The 19,778-nt window shown below is 48.8% G+C and overlaps 1 long non-coding RNA gene across 1 annotated transcript in view; it reads left to right on the top strand.

Moving 5' to 3' along the window:
- Positions 1 to 2,000: 2,000 nt before the first annotated feature.
- Positions 2,001 to 19,778, top strand: part of LOC311197464 — a 41,284-nt gene continuing 23,506 nt past the window's right edge. Inside the window, exons 1-2 of the long non-coding RNA XR_014617639.1 lie at positions 2,001 to 2,031; positions 2,787 to 2,834. This is a non-coding gene — a long non-coding RNA (uncharacterized lncRNA). The remainder of the gene's footprint in view (positions 2,032 to 2,786; positions 2,835 to 19,778) is intronic.

Raw genomic sequence — 19,778 nt, forward strand, 5'->3', positions numbered from 1 at the left:
GACTCCCCACTGCAGTCAGAAAGCCCTGGGCTTTCAGCTTGCCCTTTTTGAGGAGGGAAAACCTTGCCAGGGTGACAGCCCAGAGCCTGCCGGTTCTGTGCAGGCCCGGGCAGGGTAGGCTGAAGCTTCCAGGCTGCCCAAGGTGCTACTGGCAGGCAGAGGCCGAGAAGCCAAGAGCGGGCAGGGCTGGCAGGGGATGCGGGGCAGGCAGTGCTCGGGCCTGGCTGCACCGGCTGCTGGTGTCAAGACTTTGCATCAGTATGTCCTATGGTGACCTGGTGGCATCAACAGAGACATGTCTCTGGAGCACAGGCAGCTGGCACGGTGTACAGGCACCGGTTCCATCGCCAGGCTTCTGGTTCAACCTGAATAATAACAGTATGCACATAAAAACCATGTCAGCAGAAACACCAGACCCTTTATCATGACACGTGTCAGGTCAAGCCCAGAAAACCAGTGCTGAATCTGATGAGATTTTGTTTTCCAGTTACTGGACCAAAGTCCTGCCTGGTGCAGCCCAAGGAGAAGTTAACCATGGCACAGGAGGGGTAATTGTAGTCAGTATGATTTCAGTCACTAAGTATATGGAGCTGTTTCTCCTAGATGCTGTCCTGGGTAAGGATCTCTTGGGCTCTGTAGCCATTCTGCTGCTTCCCAGGAGGGTGGCAGGCTGACATTTTTTCTGAAACTCTCCATTTTCTTATTGGGATCTTGGATTCAACAGACTCATCCCCTTTAGTCCTGAAGTACAGAAAAGGAAGGAACAAAATCTTGTGTTTTGTATGAACTGGACTCTACTGGGATTTTGAGGAAGCTTGAACTCCAGGATTTAGTCTTGTGATGAGGTAATGATGTTTCACTGCCAGGTTGTTTTTTTTTCTTCTTTATCAATACGGGCATAACTAATTACATTAAAGCATAAATGACCTTGCTGGAACAGCTAATCTTAGTCAAATGAGTGTGCCACTCCCACAAGTCACTGGAATGACAGTTAGCATAATAGCTCCTTAATATGTGGAACATCTGTTCTTCATTTTTGAAATAATCAGTGACTCTTCCTCATCACCTTCACTTACCATGCCAAAGTGAGCCAGCCACCCCCAGCATAACATTTAAACTTTTTCACTTCTGGATGGATGGGGTTTTGAAACCACTGACGAAAAAATAAGCAATAAAAACTACAAATTATTTGAAATCCCAGTTACAATTAATGTGTGGTGATTAACTAATGGCAGTTAATGGCACTGGCTAATAAACTGAGAAAAGCAGAGTTTCTTTTTTGGAATGAGAGTAACAGGAATGCTAGTAGCATCAATTATACCTTCAGGCTTGCTTTTAAGAGGGATTGACTTTTGCTTTAGGAACAATAGGACTGAAACCCCTGCAACATGCTGAGCACAGTGGATAGCCTTTAAAACCATGCTAACAAATACGGGAGCCCTGAGTGATTGTCCAGCCACACCACACCAAAGGCAGGGCTAGCTGTCTGCTTTAAATAGCTGCTCTCACTCTAGCAGAGCATGGGCTACTCAAACACTCTTCTGGGAAAGCCAGGAGAAGAGATGGGCTTCCCAAGGCCCTGGGCAGTGGTGAGCTGCTGAAGAACAGTCTGCCCAGGCACTTCTGCAGGTCATGCCAGGGACACTGTCACGTGCAGAGTGTGCCTCAGGTGACAGAAGAGCCATGTTTGGCTTGTCAGGCTCAAACATCACCTCCAGCTTGGTTCAGGATGGCAAGGAAATACAATATGGCCATGCTGTGAGGGAGCTGGGATGTCTGAATATTATTTGCTGATTGAACATCAGCAAAGCCACGTTTTCCCCTCCTGCACTGTCTGTCTTTTGCAGCAGATAGCAGCCTGGCTTTTCCCTGCTGGGGTGTGGAGGACAGGGAGAAGCAACACACGCCTACTACTCTGCCTTCAGTTCACATCTGCCTTTCAGCCTGCTTGGTCCTGTGGAACAACCACAACAATGCTGGAACAGCACCTTAAAACCAATCATTTTTATGGGAACACACATGGTATAAAAGGTCTGACTGTCTGTGCACACATATACCATCAGTGGCTATTACCCAATAAAGCTGTCAGATAGAGAAACATCACAGCAAGTCCTTGAACAATATCTCCTCAAGTTTAAACAGAGAAAAAGCTCCTCACAATTCATTTCTTGTAAAAATAAAGAAAAGGGGATCAATACAAACAGAGCAAATGAATCAGGGTTGCTTCCTATAGACAAGGAGAGAAATAGGGCTTGTGACTGCAGGTGCTGGCTTTGGGAGGGCAGCCTGCTGGCCATGCAAATCACCCCAACAGCCTTGGCAAGAGCCCTCAGCTGCTCAATGCCTGTCTTGGCTGCAGGCATTGTCTTCCTCCAGAATTTGACTTTTATTCCAGAGAGGAGCAGGAGCCCAGGGTCCTTCCCACGAGCTGACAGTCCGAGGACTGCCAGGCAGCCCCATCCTCTCTGCTTCCTCCACCCTGAGAACAGCCTTGGTGCAATGACAAACCTGCAGTAACGAGCACAGTGTAAACGAGCTGCTGTGTAAATGCTGTCAGTGCCCTCCTCCACTCCTCCACTCCTCCACTCCTCCACTCAGCACAGATGCACCCAGAAACTCTAGGCTTTGGGGTCCTGTTTTTGCAGTGGTTCTCAGCCCCAAAAGGAGCTGTAGAAAGTGCTTTAATTTCTCTGCAGTGATTAGGAACACAATGCTTCCTTCATGACATACTGTCTGTGCTTCTGAGACTCCTGCACACTGAGCCCTTTGTATTTTTCTCTTCACAGTGTGAGTCCCACGATGCTCCGTTTAATGGATGTTATTTAGGTTGAAAGGTAAGCAGCTTAAATGCTTTGCTTTCTAGCATCTGTGTCCTGTTAGAGCCATCTCTCACTCACTCTCAATTGCACATTTTGTTACATGAACATGTTTAGATAGAACAAGGGTTTTTCTCTGCTTCAAATATTTATAGTGATGACTTGTGATGCAATCAGTAGGGTTTGCAGAATCTCACCCAGCACCGTCGCATCTTTATTCTTCAGAATGATGCTTGCTGCAATATTATAGTGAGGACTGACAAGATAAAGCCGAGTTAAAACAAATTGCACATTATCTGCTTCCATCCTGCTGTTGAGATTGCAAAGGAGAATAAATGAAATTCTATCAAAGAGAAGCTCTTCCCCCTCCTGCCAAGCAGAGGAGTGGCAGCTACTGAGACCAGCTCTGACAGAAGCTGTGCTGAGATGGGGCTCTTACTCCCTCACCCTCAGCAGATGACCAACATGCTCTGCATCAGACTTCAGAACCACATCCATCTTGCCTCCATGCTAGGTCCCAAGCACAGCTTTCCCCATCCCACTTCAATCTTTGCTCAGTCAACTCCTGGGGCATGTCCAGAATCAGGCCACACAGGAGTATGGTCGAAGCTCTCCTTCTCCTACAGCATGCCCCAGGAGTTGTAGCAATAGCTCATACCCATTGTTGCCTTCTCTCCTTGTCTCCTTCCCCCAAGAACACTGCAAGGAGAAACACTTTTTGGGGAACTGATCCATTTTTTTCCTCTTCATCACAGCCAGCAGTGAGCCAGTTTTCATAGGCCCACAGAACACTGATGAACCACTCAGTCCCAGCACGAGACGCTGGGAGGATCCCTTTGAGGGCCAGTCTGAATACTGGCTGGCTGCTCTACCAAACCTGCATCACAAAGTCTGAGTATTTGATGCTGCAGGCCTGCTGGGACCCTGCCTCTTGCCAGCACGCACTGGAAGCATTTTTTGGAAGAGTCTGGGAAAGCAGGCAGCCTATGGGCAGGTTTGGCTGTTCAATATGGATATGAGCTCTGTGCTCAACTAAGAGGTAAGAGGAGCTCTTCGTGCAGTGAGGGATGAAACACAGCCTTTTCAGGAAGCCACATGCTCCTGTAGTTGATGTGGAGTTGTGAGCATCTTGCCACAGAGCTGCCCAAGTTGGAGACTCAGCACAAAGTCGTTGGGTGGCATTTAATAACATCCATGGGGCTCCTTTGTGCCGTGGAAGTATCTGACTCAGTCAGTGAGAGTGGGCTGCTGTTTTGGGCACAGGAGCAGCATTAAAGAACATTATGCTGTCATTGCTCTGGTTGGACCTGCCAGGAACTGATGCTTCCTGCTCTTGTCTGGAAGATGGCTTCACTCTTTTTGTTGTATGATGTAGGTGTATTTAAGTTCACTTGACAGGATGTCTCTTGACTTCAGTGAGACAGCACTGCAGACAACTGTGGCTTAGAGGCCAAAGAACTTCCCGCTCTTGTTGCTGCTCCTGTGAAAAGAAAATAAAGAATTTCTCAAAAATAAACTACATTTGACCTGTCAGCGCAGTGTGGCTTGGCAGATGGCAAGGGAGGAAATGAGGGATCAGGCACTGGGAAAGATAAAGGCAAAATACCACATAATTTCTGTCTAAGAGCCAGTTCTTTACTGGGAGAAGTCTCAGACTGCCTCTGCACAGCTCCCTGCCTCAGTCTGTGAGCGCTGAACCAGGGACTGAGACTGAGAGAGCTGCAGAGGAATGCTTAATTATGTGACTGCTACCCCAAAGGCTAATTACTGAGCTGAACTACCTGCAATGCCCCGGAAAGCTGTTTAGTATCAAAGGCATTATTTAGTTGGTCAATAGAAAAGAGTAATTTTCAAATACTCTAGCAAATAATTTTCTAGATATTTTGAAGATACTAAAAGTGATGGATCATTATTACCTGGCATTAGGAGTTATTTTTCCTAATTCTGTGTAGAAAAGTCAGGCACATGCTGGTAGGAGGAAGGACCAGCAATCATCTGTAGCATTAGTGCCTCCGTTCAGAATATCCTGGGCACAGTGGAGTCAGGAAAGACTCTTCCTCCTTCTTTTTAGGGACACAGAGGGATTACCTCCAAGCCCAGCAATCCTGAAACACCTTTTAATTGCTGAAGGGCCAGTTCTGAGACAAGTCCCTGAGAAATGTCCTTCTGGGCACTGGACTGTGATGAGCTCAGCCAGCACCCAGGCCCCAGGCAGCCCCAGGCTCTACCCAGTGGCATGGTCAGGACCTCAGCAGCGATAGCCCACAGGTCCATGGCTGGGGGAGGCTTTAATGGCCACACCAACCCGACACTTGTGTTTGCATCTAGCCTGAAGGAGATGAAGTACATATCATCCTTGGCACTGGACCATCCTGCCCTGTGCTGCCCTGGGCACTGCAGTCCAACACCAGCTAACGCAGTGAGCGCAGGATGTGGCACTGGTGCAGAGACATGTCAGTGCCATGGCCCTGTGCTTCCCTGCAGCCACGGGCATCTTTGCCTCATCGTCAGTAGAGACTAATTAGTGCTTTATAGGATGTGCGAGGGAGGTGACCCCCTATTTCTGTGTTGAGGGTACAGAAGTCCAGAGCAGTGGGGTCCCTCTCCTGGCCTCCTTGAGATGCGTGCAGAACCCTGTGAGGAGCAGATGCAGCCAGCCTCCTCGCTGATGCTGGGGGTGTCTTGCACCCGCAGTACTCTCCGATTCTAGTAAGGATGCTGTTAATAAAGGTAGGGCTTGAAAGTGCCAGTCAGGACTGAAATAGTGATGAAATTGCATCATAAAAGCAACAGCAAAGCTGATGTGGTTCCCTGCCAAACAACTCGCCTGTATATCCCATTTCACAGAGCTCTGAGGAGGCACCACAGATTCCCTCCCCCATCCCATTCAAAGCAGCCCTGCCTGCTTTGAAAGCCTGTATTTTTTCCAGACTATCAAGGGCTTGGTTTCTTTGGACCTGTCTGCAAATCCAGGAGGCCTTTGTGTGTGTTTCACAAGGCTCTGTCCCTGCAAACAGAGTCCTTTGGTTTTCAAGCTAGGCAGGCCCAGGACCTGCTCTGTGTTCTCTCCCTTTATATTTGTATCACTGTTCTATTATGGTAAGGTGCTGTAGAGAGGAGATGAAAAGAAGCTTGGAAGTCTGTTTCTATGAAAGTGTGAATTTATTTTTAAATCTCTTGAATTATTTACTTTGTCTGCCTTTTTTTAATGACACATGAATACGTTTATGACTTGTTCTCTTTCCCAAGGTAGCACTTGGCATGAAGGGAATTAATTACATGGAGAGTAAATGCAGCTGATGTTAATTTTCAAGTCAAGTATCAGCTTTGTTGAAATTTCAGAAAGAAAGTAGTGTTTTATAAATTAAGCTCTGCTTTGTGTGCTTTCCTTTTAAAGAAGGCTTGGCATTTGGAAAGGCAGCAGGAACAGAAAACGAGCATACTAGATGAGGGAAACTTGCCTTTAAGGATGTACTCCGTCAGCCACTGGCAGACAGCTCAGAGAGATCGGTGTGGCAGCCCATCAGCTGTGTGTGGAGAGTGTAATAGACTCCAGCAGCATACCAACACCTTTGGCAGGAATTGGTTTCAGTGGCAAATTGCTGGTCTGTGGCATGAGCTCCCGCTTTGAACTGACAGGGCGATTAAAGTAGCTGCTCCTCTCCGTGCGAGAGCGCATGCCCTGTGCACTACCAGGAGCACCTCGTTCTGCTTCAAAGCAGGTTAGGTACTGATACCATCAGAGCTTAACTGGGAGGGATGCTGCAGTGCCAGGTCTGTGCTGTCTGTGCAGGTGCACTACTGAGCTTCCTGGGAAAATCAAACCGCCATCGGTATGCGCCAATAAACCGGTCCCTCCTCTTGTTCCATCTGAGGCCATGGTTCAGTTCCTCCCTCTGGAAGGTTGGAGTGATCTACCATTAACTCTCGTGGCAGGAGAAGCCTCAGGAGCCCATCCCGGAGCTGGGTGGTGCAGTGGGCTGGAACAGCGGTGCTGGGTCCTGCTGGGCTGAGTGCAGGAAAAGCTGTGCTGCTCTCCAGCGGGCACGCTGGGCGGGAGAGAGGGGACCCTGCAGCTCCTTGCCAGCCCTCAGTGACTTGGCCCTGCAGGCAGCTAACACAGAAAGGATCATAATTGATTTAACTCTCCATCCGTCAAGCCCAGTTTCCATCCCTGGAATGCCAACTCAGGCATGATGCCTTGGAAGAGAGCAGTTCCTTCTGGACTGTGGTGCTGCTTATAGGCAGTGGTGCCTTGTGCAGCTTAGCAGAGAGCAGGTCTGGTTTAAATGTGATTTTTATGTGCTGTAGTATTTACTGCCCAAGCTCTTATGCCCCAGATTTCCAGCTGTTGTGTTTAGATCTAATGGGACCCTGGGAGCAGAGGGGGAATCTCTGCTGGGGTGAAACTGCTTTGGGCAGTGAAGCACTGAGCTGAGCTGGGGGAGCTGCCATATAATCCACGTCTCATCTGCGTCATTTCATCATTTTTTAACAAGTGGGCTATAGTGTCATGTGTCTGAGTGAATTTATTGCTCTGGGTCTTGTTCTGAGCAGCAGTGACCAGTGGGTGCCCCATTGTCTTTTAGTGTGTGTATGAAACCAACAGTCACCTCATGATTCCTGTAGCTTATGGCCCATATCTGATAGTGGAATGTAAAATGAGTTTATGATTTAGAAGTAGAAAAGGTTAACTCTAAATAATAATAAAAAGTTAAAATGCAGAATAGAAATGTTGCTTTAGTTTTTATGGGTTCTACATAATTTTGGCTCCTTCCCCGAAGGATTTAGTATAACTCAATGAGAAAATTGCATTCAAATCCTGTGGGCTGCTCTGCCGTGACTGAACTGAAATTAGGGGAGATATACCCAGTAGTTTTACAGAAACTCTTTGGATGGCTGCCTGCTGGGGAGGCACTCTGTGCTGGGCTGTACTGTCTCCTGAACAGGGCAGGGATGGCACAGGGGTCTGTGGTAAGAAGGGGGACACAGCTGCATATGCTCTTGAGGCTGCAGTGTTGTCCCTGGGGGATCTGAGTGGGCAGTGGCCTCTGCTGCTGTTCCTGGCCCTGGGGTGTTTGCTGAGAGCCACCTGGAGGGAGCAGCTCATCAGATGGCTTCTTGCTAGGACTGTGGTTCTTGTTTTAAACGTGGTGTTGGCTTGCTGACCTTGGCTGGCAACTTCACCTAACCAGGGTGCTCAGCATCCAGCCCCGTGGTCTGAGGCCTCCCAGAAGGAAGGAGTGCTAGTGAGACATTTTGCCATCTAGCCTAGACCCATGGGTGTTGCTTCTGTCTCCTTCCTTAGCCTTGCTTGAGGGGTTTGCTCAGCTCCAAACCTCTCAGAGCCATCCCACTAGCACAGGCACAACCAGGTTGTGGCTTTCCCTGCCCGACATGCGGTTCAGGGCACCAGGGAAGGATCCTCCTGCATACAGACAAGGTGCTCTGCCAGTTCTCCTGTGAATGCTAAGCAGCACACAGCTGGAGAAAGGCATCTTGAAACTCAGGACAGTCTTAGTGCCTGCTTTTTTAGGAACAGAGGGATTAGAATCACAAAGTAACTGTGGGTCTGTGCCCATGAAGGGCTCTTGGGAAGTGCTCCTGAGTGAGAAGGACAACCAGGACTCAGGTCTCTGCCCGAGGGGCACTTTGCAGGGTGTGCTGCAGAGCTCAGGGCTGAGTGGGAGCAGTTGGGGGGTGAGCATGCAAAGGACCTGGGCTGTTACTCAGTGCTGACATTCCAGACATGACTAAGCCATTTTGATGAAAGAGATGGACTCTGACAGCTTTACTATTCAATTGTTTCTTATAGATTTCAAATAAAAAGAAATTGGCTTCTTTTAAAAGAACAAACTGTGGAAAAGCTTTTGTAAGCAGAAGTGAGTGGTCTCTGAAGCATGGCAGACAGCTCTGTATCCACAGCCAGCTAACAAGCGCTTCAAAGCCCAGTGCAGAGGGGGCTGGACTGAAAAGCAATGCTGCTGCTCAGCTCCAGCTCTGCCTTGAGGCACTTGGGGAAAGGAACGCACAGAAGGAAGGGGAGAAGTTTTAGAGTCTAAGCATCCCCCAGAAGCAGGTTCATCCCTCACACCATCCCAGCAGTACTGCAGGCAGCACGCAGCTGGCACTGGTGAGCTCCTGGCGATGCCTCTCGGCCCCTGTGGCAGGGTGCTTCTTGCAGGAGCAGCAGTGAAACCCCCTGTGTCTGGCACAGCCTCTGTGTGTCATTTCTGTGGCAGTGGATGCAGGAGGCCAGATGAGATCAAGTGTAGCTGCTGCCCAGATATTGTGGGAGACACTGTTCCTGCCCGGTGGGGCTGACAGGCTCGGGGTGAGACTGCAAGGAACAGGCAGTTGGGGTGCTTCCCTCTCAAGGGCAGGCATGGGGCTGGGAGCTGACTGCCTCTGCAGGGGCTCTCAGTGGGTGCAGACATTCCCATGACTGCCTGTGGTGGACTTGCTTTTTCTAGGGTGATGGAGTTGGTGGCAGAGTGGGTCTGTTTGGATGCCTCCTGGCCCCCCACCCCCTTTGTAAGACTGCTTTCCACAGAGGCTGCTGCCAGGTGTCTGGGGAGCAGCCCATCCACAGGCACTGTGATGTGTTCAGTTTGCTTTTGGAGGAACTGCTGGCTTAGGAGCTTTATCTGCTGCTTTTATACACCACCTGCGTGTCCTTGCCCTCCAGGCAGCATCCTGCTGACATCTTCTCTGAAGGACTGGTAGCCTCTGCAGACTGCCAAGCCTGGGGTGGTGATGGGAGACACTGGTGGGTGCTGGGAAAGGGCAGGGTGGCTGCCAGGCTCCCCGAGGCAGTCTGCCTGGGAGGGATGAGTTTAGTGCATGTCTCCAGGAGCTGCTTGCTGGCAGACCACTGCTGGGGAATTAACCTTGGTGCAGACAGAAGAGGCAGGGGGGCAATGGCCCTGACATTAAACAGGCTGACAGAAAGTGCAGGGCTGCATTTTGGGCAGTGATGGTAAGGAGTGTGTCTGTCAGGATGGTCTCAGAGGGCTGGATGCCTTGCTGTGCTCCCAGGCTGGGAGGGGGGAGCTCGGTGGGGCCAGGCAGCCCCCACCATGCATCTCTTGAGAGTGCCTGTGCTGAGAGCAGCAGGCTCCATCCCCTCCGGGTGCTGCTGACCAGGAGAGCTCTGTGCCCTGGGCTGAGAGGTCACCCTGTCCCTCAGCACAGAGCTGGGTTGCTCTTGCAGGAGCATTGGCAAGGGTCAGGATGGCAGAGCCTGCTGCAGCTGAGGTCCTGGATCCTCCTGCTTTCCTCAGCACCTTCATTCACATGGCAGGCTGGTGGTTCTTCTTTGTCTCTTTGCACCTTTCAGCTTTGCTCCTAAGGACTGGTGTGTGCTGGGCTGTCTCATTATCAGCTGGGGGTTCTTAATGAAGGTATAAGCATTCTGGATTCTTTGGAGGAGTGTGTTTGCAAAGACCCTGGGATACATGAGCAAATGTCTGTAAGGAAAATGTCTTTCATCGTTTGAGGTAAAGAACATCACAAAGCCTTGGAGACATCACTTCATTCAGGAATTAAATTGCAAGAGTCATCTGGTGTCAAATAAGTTTCACTTAATAGGTCACTCACTTAAATAAAGTTTCTGTAGAAATCAATATCACTTTCTCCTGCAATTGACAGCTCAAGCCATTGAAAATGGCGTTTCTCACATAAGGTTTATTTAATTTTAGGAGGAAGAATCCCTCCCACACCTTCTGGTTGGTCTAGGCAGCAGTGCTGGTACAAGGTTAACAGTCTGCCAAGGTGGAAACCTGCCCTGTCCTTTCCCATGGGGATAATGTGAGGTCATCTCACATGCAGTCAGGATGCCATTGTCACAGGGCTGTACCAGACGTGTGTCCACAGCTCACTGAAGGCAACAGGGACAAGTCATTGTGTTGTCTCTTGCTGATGAGTTTGGCAGTGCAAAATGCCTCATCATGTATCTCAGCAGAACTAGACTTCCCATAGAGACAGGTATCTGTGGCTGTGAAGACCAGAGATTCCAAGAGGGATAGGTCTGTGTCCAGGTGGGTGAATCCTGCCGTTTCAGCCTCCTGTAAGAAAATAGGACACCATTGCTGTGGTTTTTATTTCAGTCTGAGAGCATCCCAAGGGGAAGGGAAGAGACTCTGGCAGCTTTCTGCACCACCTCCCAGGAGAACTGTGTGGAGGAAATGAGAGCTGTTATTATTCCTACTATAGTGAAATAATTGTTTCTGAACACTTGCTGTTTCCTCCACTTGCTTTTCAGTCTTAAGCAATTTCTGAGGTTGACACGCCATCTCCAGTCACATTTGTCTTGTTGTGTGGCATGACTGATGCAATTACAGCTGACATTGTCACAGCATTTTGCACAAATGCCTTCAATTGCAGGCTAGCAGATGACCCCTGAAATGAGCAGCAGGAGACACCAATGCCCTAAAGTTCCTCCACAGGGAAGAGTTGCTGGATCTCAGGGTAACATGTGGCCATTGTCAAGTTTTTAAAGCAAACGCTTTTCTGCTGGTTGTGTGTAAGAAGCAGTGTTACTACTCCACTCTTGCACAGCCTGCACACAGACTTTGCCCTGTCAGCATTTTTGGCCATGAGATACCTCCAGTGACCTGAGAGTAACAGCATTGGCAGTAGACATTGGAGTTGGAGGTGACTGAGGGGTGCATGAAGTGATTTGTCTCCTCCTTGACCCTTGAGAAAAGTGCCAGCAGCTACTATGAGGTGCAGAGGGCAAGGGATCCGGGACTGGCCTGGGGATCAAAGCCACAGGAGAGGAAAACTCTCACTCCCTGGGTATTTACCATGGGAGAGTGTTGGGCTGTCAGGGTGCTGGCTGACACTTCTTATGGAGAGGGATGGCAGCGCCGCAGGTGGGACGCTGCACAGGGAGAGGAAGCACCTGGGATGTGGGTTAAGTGGTGGGAAGAGCAGTGGAGGCGTTGGGGACGCTGTGCTCACTCACAGCACAGATACTTGGGATGCTGTGCTCACTCACAGCTCAGCTACATGGGACGCTGTGCTCACTCACAGCACAGCTACTTGGGATGCTCCCTGGGCCTGAAACGTACAGCCAGGCTGGGAATCTCCTGGAGCACACAGCTCCAGGAAGCAAGCTGCTCCCCGGGCAGCCGCTCTGGCAGAGGGAGCGGAGCGGCTGCGCGCTCCAGCGGCACACTGGCTGTGCTCAGTCTCACTGCTCTCAGAGTGGAGGAGGGCAGGTTTAGGACATGTAGCAGGTAACCCAGAGCTGATGGCGGTTCCCCACTCCCGACAGACAGAGTTAGGTGCTATGTAAAACCACCCAAGCTTTTAATGACCTCTTTCAGATACAAACTGACCATCTAACTTTGCACGATTCACTGAGATTCCACTTTACTCCAGGAAATAAAAATAATAGTTTAAACCATTTCAAATATAGCTGTAAATCCCTAACAACATTAACCTTTTCCAAAGCATTAAACTGATCCCTGGTGGATTCTCAAAATTGCTATTAGGAGGAGGCACAAGATACTCTCTCCTGAACTTCATGTTCCCAAAGTAAATAACAAGCCACGCTGAGTGTGGGGTTTATTAGCTTGCTGAGTGGTGCCTGCCTGTCTCCTCACCCTATTCTGAGTCATCAAACATTACCACTTGCTGCATTACGAAGGCAAAAGTTCATGCACAGAATTGCAGATGTGAGGAGGGGGGCTAAGGTGATGTCTGGGTTCAACAAGGGAAGAGCAGCTGCCACAGAGAGCGTGGGAACAGAGGAGAGCTGTTTGGCTTGTGCAGCCCAGCATCTTCCTTTGAAGAGATCTGAGGCTCTGGTGTTCGATTGTCAGCAGGACTTGGCTGTAGACAGCAACAGCAGGAGAGGTTTAATTAGGCTTCTGGGTCCAACTCATTCATTATACAAGCCCAGACCCAGTATTTCATTTTGGTATGCTGGCTGAGGGAAGGGGATGGGGACCACTGAAATCTCTGAGAAAGGAGGAGTTTAAGCATAAACATGAATGAACACTGGGATTGTTTAAGGTACTTTAGCAGGTACCCCAAATGTTCATCATCTCACAGTCATGAAGAAGGCACCTCCAGTTAAACAGCCTCTTGATCAAGGAAAATCTTATGAAAGTAGCAGTTAAAAAGATACAAATATTTATCTCATTGGAAAATGAGAAACACAGTAAATGAAACCTATTTGGCCATTCATCTGAGAGAAGGTCCAGGTATCAATGAGGGAGCTTGGGGTGAGGGCCAGGGTTAAACATAGCAAGCACAAATGCAATATTAACCACAGTTTTGGTGACTTAGTTCTGATTGGAAAATCACAGCATAGAAAAGGCTGAAATATTCCTAATCTGTAATATGAAGATGATCAGCTAGCAGTGGTCCCTAGAGAAGACGAAGGTGCTAAGTGCTAATGGTGACGTAGCATCTCCTCTGGCACTGCACAGCATCATCTCTGCTTTGCTGTGTCCCTGCGGAGCCTGGCTCCGTGTTAGACTCTAGGACATGGAGCTCCTTTTCTCAGGCTTCTTTTGTCACCCATGCACTGCTACTGTGCCACACTCTGAAGCGCTGGCCCCACTATCCATTCACAGCGTACTGGGAGAGCAGCTGCCATTATATATCCAATAAGGGCAGATTACTTCTAGGCTGCTTCAAGTGCCATTAAAAGACATTTAGTTCTAAGAAAGGACAAGCTCGTGTTCTATCTAACATCCTTAACGCTTGTAATTTCTATGAGCAGTAATATTGATTCCTAGGGCTGTGCTGACTGTAACACAAATGGACAGCAACTTGTAGGAGGAATTTCCTAACCCTGCTGTATTGGGTTCCCTGAAGATGCCGAGTGATTTGTATGTTCCCAGGAGCTGTAATCTGGTAATGACAAAAGCTTGTGACCTGCATGCTGTCAGATACATCCTGCCTGCAGTTCCCACGACAGAAGCTGGGCAGGGAAGCAGCTTTGTACCATCAGCACTCTCTGGTTTTCCCCTGTTGCAGCCCTGTGTGGGGGCTTTCATGGCATTCCCGGTTCTCTAACGCAGGGACAGCCCCTGGATGTTCCCAGCCTCCCCTCCTGGGTCGGTGCAGAGGCAGGAGGCAGGTGCCTGTGCAGAGCAGCACTGGGAGATGTGCCGATTGCTGAGGCAGCTGTGGGTGAGCCAGCGGGTGTGCTGATTCCCAAGGGTCAGTTCAGCTAATGGGGGATCCATTCCCAAATGCTGTGCCTCGTGTCCCACGTGTGGCACCGCGCCGTGGCCCTGCACGGGGTGGGATGGCATTCGGCAGCGAGGGGCAGGCTGGAGGGACCATTCCTCTGGTAATGAAGTTCTGCCCCCAGTGTCAGATGCTGTCTTCATAACTGCTTTTAACCAACTCCCCATGCTGTCGTTAGGCTAAACAGCTGACAATTAACAAGCTTGTTACTACATACATCCCAGACACTTCACATTAAATTACTGATATGTTAAATATCTGATTACCTCTGAAGCTAACTAGCTTACAATAGATCCAGCACAACAAAAGCATCCTCAGCTCTGAGAAGGTGACAATTAAAATCAGTGCCATCTGGGTTTTGTTGGTAAGGAGCAGAAAACTCCTTTGTGCTCAGAGAAGGTATCACAATAGGAAAGCTCTGATACATAGCTGAAGTAAGGCTTTGCGTTTCCCATCTTTTCATAGCTACAGAGCTGTCAGTAGTGCAAAGTCGATTTTTATTTGAACATATTTGTGAGATTAACCTAAACCATGGTCCTGGGCTGCAGTTTGCCCTTCTGATAAACAAGGATAAACATAACCGGTACTAGCTGAGAAAGGAGATCTGGCTGTATACAGAGCATTATTGAAGGATGTTCTTTTCAGAGGTGCAGCTGCTTGTCTCCAGCAAATTAAAAAAGGAAGCATCCTCAAGGCTCAATGGGAAGAAAACACTCCAGGAGAGGTTTTATCAAGAGTTAGAGGTAATAGTCCTGTGGAGATGGTCTTCTGGTGCTCTACAAAGTATTATGATGCTAGATGTTACTGTTCAGAGAGCCAAAGTAGGCATTTGTATGCATTGTGCAAGGAATGGTATGTTATTTAAACATGCTTTCCTCCCAGAGTCTGTGTTCTCTAATTCTCTGTCAGTGAATACGTCTCTTGGAAGGGTTTCTTCCAAATGAGAAGGGAGTTCACCCTTCAGTGCTTCTGGTAGGAAAGAGGATGCATAGACCATCATCCTGTGCCTTCTCCAGGCTCATACCAGTCCCTCTCACTCCTTTTTGTCTCATCATTTTAATAATGGGACAAAGACAAGCACAGGGAAAGCTCCTACCAAGCAGCGTGCCCTGTGCTCTTGCTCCCTGTAGCACATCTAGGAAGCACCTCCTGTGTCCAAACAGCTGCCCAGGCTCAGGTGGGGGTGTCCCTGAGACCTGCCCCCAGTTCTGCAGCGGGTTGGGAGCCTGAAGCTGCCCCATTCTCACACTGAGAGACACTTTGTTTTGACCACAGAGGGAGGAAGGGAGTTTATATTTATGTGTGAAGTGTGTGTGTGCCATTCCAAGAGCTGCCTGAAACAAAGTGGAAATAACATTTAGAGTCGGCCAGGAGAACAGCCTCTTAATTTGACTTGACATTTATGATTTCCCATGCATTTCTTAAAGAGGCATCTTTTCCTGCTGTGTTGAAGTTGACTGTGCTCTGTCTGGTGTCCGTGCTGTGTCCTACCCGAGGCACTACCCCCGGTCCCTGAACCGGCTGGGTGCCTGGGTACCCCGAGCATGGCAGGAGCTCTCTGCACCTCCTTTTCTGCGGTCTGGTGAGTCCCTGCCTGAGGCTCTTAACACAGGGTGGTGACTCGCTGAGCTGCTGCCCCATGGGAAGAGGGGCAGATGTGAGGGCAGCCCCCAAACACAGCCCTTGGCTGTGGGAAACACCAGCACGGAGCCCTGAACAGGTTGCCAGGTGTTGGCCTGCACTCCATGTTTAGTGTCTGTCCTCCAGCCCCTCTCCAGGACCGTCATGTCACCTGGCTCCTGTAAATGAGGGTGTGCAGCTATTTCACAACACACAGACTCAGGGAAATGTTCCCTTTGGCTACACTGCTCATCAGGATTCTGTTAAAGCTGCAGCTACAGCTCCGTAGCAAAGACTTGTGGGCAGACAGTGCTGGCCTTGCCAATACAGTCTGAGGCCTGTACACCTGAGAGCTGTCCTGAAAGGCACGGGGCACTCCAGACTGCCTGAGCTGATAAAGCAAATTCCTGAGGGAGCTGGGATGGCCTGATCTGAAGCAAATCTAGGAGGGGAATTCAGGAGACCCCTGCCACGTTGAGACAAGAGAGCAACACTGCTGCCAGTGCTGGCTGAAGAGTGTTAGGGCTGAAGGGGAGGTGGGAAGGAGGTAACCACCTGAGCAAGGCGCAGGAGGGCACCATGGCAGGTACTGTCTCTTCCCTCGCTGTAGCAGAAGTTGTCCCACAGCATGGAGTGAGCACATCCAGGCTTCCTGGCTGTGCAGCATGGGCCACTCCGACGGGACTTTGCAGGCCCATCTGTGAGGGAAACATGGCAGGCTCAGCTAATGGTTGGAGCAATGACTGCAAACCCAGGACTGTCTCCTGCTGTCAAACACACATAGTGGACACGTGGTTGTTACTTATCTGACAGGAGTATTTGTGCTTTGGAATGCAGATGTGTTCTCCCGTGGAGGTGATCTGTAAGGCACCAGAGGGGAGCATATGTGGAGAGGTGTGACAGGTACAGCGCTCCTGCTGCCTCACGCCTTGCCTTAATAAAGTTTCAGAGATTTACAGTCAACCAAAAGGTGGAAACGAACCTTCTGTAAATGGTAACACTTAAAATTCGTGCTGTTTTGAAACCGGAGGCTGAGCAGATGCTCTGTGCTACAGCCATTGCCCTCCTGAGATGGTGGGTTTTAATTCACCTCCGTTTATGTCATCTGTTCCCTGCATGCTGGTGTGACACTGTAAAATGCTCTCAGCTCCCAAGGTGCTTATGGAGCAAATGAGTTCCTGTTCCAGCTCTTGCTGCTCATGTCCTGCTAATCCTTTTACAAGCACCTTCTGTGGCCAGGCTGAGTCCCTTATGGGCCAGTACCTTTTCCTCAAGAGAACCAGTTCCAGAACAGTTCCACAAAGCTGTCATCTGAGGAAAATCTTGGTCATCTAGCCATGTTCTTACACCTCCTGCAGCATAAGTTCTGTGGGTTACTGAGCAAATTATCAACAGGTTTTTGAGAGAAAAGGAGCCTTTCAGGGGAGGTCAAGCTACCTTCTGTGCAATAGAAGCACTGACCCCAGGAATGTCTCCTGTGGCATGGAGAACAGACTGAGGCTCTGAGGACTTCTGTGTGTTTGTGCTGGAGCTGGCATTGGGGATTACCCAGCCAGGTCCCTAAGTCAAATCAGGCTTGGGTCTGCCACTTTGCTGAGTGCCAGCCAGCAACTTGGAAGGAGGAAGAAAAACATGGGAAGCAGGCAGGAAGGCAGGCTCCCAGGAAGGCCTTGTGGAGGTCTTATCATACAGGGATCAGGGTAGTGTGCTGCACAAATAGGTTGTCCATCTCTAGAGTTAATGTTAAGCCTGTAGATAGACATGGTTGTGGGTACCCAAGGAGCTTCTCCTCCAGAGATGCACTGTGCATCACCTGTGGGACTCCAGAGAGCCTGCACAGGGGAGCTGGAGTGTCTCACAGACTTGCTGTAGCTGATTCTTGTCACGATTTGTAATGACAGTAGGGCAGAGGAGGCTCTTGAATCTGCTCATGGAGCCAGTGGAGTGTCTTGCACTTCTTGTGCCGGAAGACAACAGCACAAGGCTGCATCTGCAGCAACAGTCTTCATGGCTCTGAGTAAGAGAAGAAAGTCATGCTCTCACTTCTGTACTTGGGGCAAGCAGAAATAGGACATTTTATAGAAGTTAGTTGCTTTCTCCAGTACCCATGACTCATTCACAGGGACAGGGAAAGAATGGCACAAACTCATATTCCAGGGAAATGCTGCCAGATGTCTCCTGCTGGCTGGGCTACAGCTCTGACCCTTGTCTGCAGGACCTCAGTGCTCCACACTAGTTATGTTTCACTGGACAAACCCAGAAAGATATAGATGAACCTGAGATAAATGCAGTTCCTATAGTCCTTGGCACTTCCATAGCAGCAGAAAGTTACCTGATGTAGTTTATTGAATGTGTTACAGCTCTTGTTTGGTCATGTTTATCCAGAGGTGACCATCTATTTTCAATATGATTATACTGGAGGGAACTGTCAGGGTTTGCTGCAGCAAATTCCTTCAGCTGCCCAAAGCTCATTCTAGGGCTTGGTGCTTAACATGCTGCTGCAGTACAGACACATCCTTTAAGCATCAAGAAAGAGATGTGGATCGGGGTTTTTTCCTTCAAAAAATGACATTTTGAAGTAGGTTAAATCTACCACTTTTCCACATTTTCTCAGAGAGAGATTTCGTCTGGCTAGTGTACGTGCTTTCCATGAGAAATTATTTATGAGCTCCTCGGTCCCTTGTCTACTCTTCTTGATGTAACAATAGTAGATCTGGAGGAATGACCAAGGTTAGGTTTATAGTCTCACTTCAGATGTAGTGCCAAGTTATTCAGCGCTTCGTTTTGTTAGTGCCTGAACCAAAGGGCAATTTATCTCAGCAATGTCCTTCAGATTATACCTATATACCATTTTACCAATAAGGCATGCACCTGCTGCTGCAATCCCTGAAGAAATCAATGTTTCATTTCAGAGATGCCAATCCTTTGCTCTCCCTCCTTTTGCCATTCTTATGAAGACAAACTTTTTTAGAGGGCGTGGGAAAAAATCCAGAAGGATCATGGAAAAGCCTTGTCTACTCCAGCTACCACATCCTGCCCAATTATGAATAATAGACCAGCTCACTACAGGGCACGGTCGTCAGGGTTTAAGTGATCGATATATATGAGTGGGACAGGACATATTCTTTGATGGGAGTCCCCTCCAAATAACTGGCCCAGACTTCTGCAGTCCTAGTGGGAGGTGTAAGATGTGACCATGTCATCACTGGGCAAATGCAAAACTGTATCTCAGCGCCTTGCTCACAGCCAGTTATCTATCCTGGTGCTTGTATAATTATAATACATTCTTTATTGCTTGTCAATATTTTAACCTCTCTGACACATTATCCCCTAGGGCAACTGAGCAACCTTAATAATATAGCTGATAATTATCCTCCACATGAATAAAGTTATCACTAGGGTCCTGTATAAATCACATGGAAACGATGACAGATTTCACTGGCTGGTCATCACAAAAATGGGAAGAGGCACAGATTGTGACAGCTTAATGGGGAAGGTAATAAAACCAACAATAAAGTCATTTATAATATAAGCAATGATTCTCAGGCCCTTCTATTTGTTTTCATGCTAATAGAAGATAAATGTCAGATTAGGAACAAGACCTGAAATTTCTATTAAAAATATTTGGAAAATGTCATTAAATATCAGCAATTCACAGCTCAAGAAGTGGCAGCATGGGTCTTAATTACCTGTATGAGGTCCTTGGAAGCAAAGTGGGGATAATAGTATTTGCTGATGATGAGCAAATCGGGACCCTGTGCCGTCCCTGCAGGCAGCAGCTACCTCTCACTTCTGGAGGGGCAAGGCATTGTGTGGTGCCTTGGTAAGAAGAAGCCTCCTGGACACTGTTGTAGAGAGGGACAGAGACCCTGTCAGGGATCACTGGTACATCACAACTGTTTTGGCAGGCTGCAGGCTTCACAAAGCACCCAATCTGTCTTTGTTGAATAAGTAATAATAAAGACAGACTTCAGTGCAGGTGTAGAAAGGCCCTGCAGAAGTCGTGGAGTGGTGAGAAAGTTGAGGGCACATTACTGTGTGTATGAAGGTATGAGACACGCTCACTGGCCATACGTGAAGGACTGGTGTTGGGATGTTTAAGTTCTATGTCAGTATTGGTGGATGCTCATC

Source organism: Gallinula chloropus (assembly GCF_964237585.1).
Source record: "Gallinula chloropus genome assembly, chromosome: 15".
Taxonomy (NCBI): domain Eukaryota; kingdom Metazoa; phylum Chordata; class Aves; order Gruiformes; family Rallidae; genus Gallinula; species Gallinula chloropus.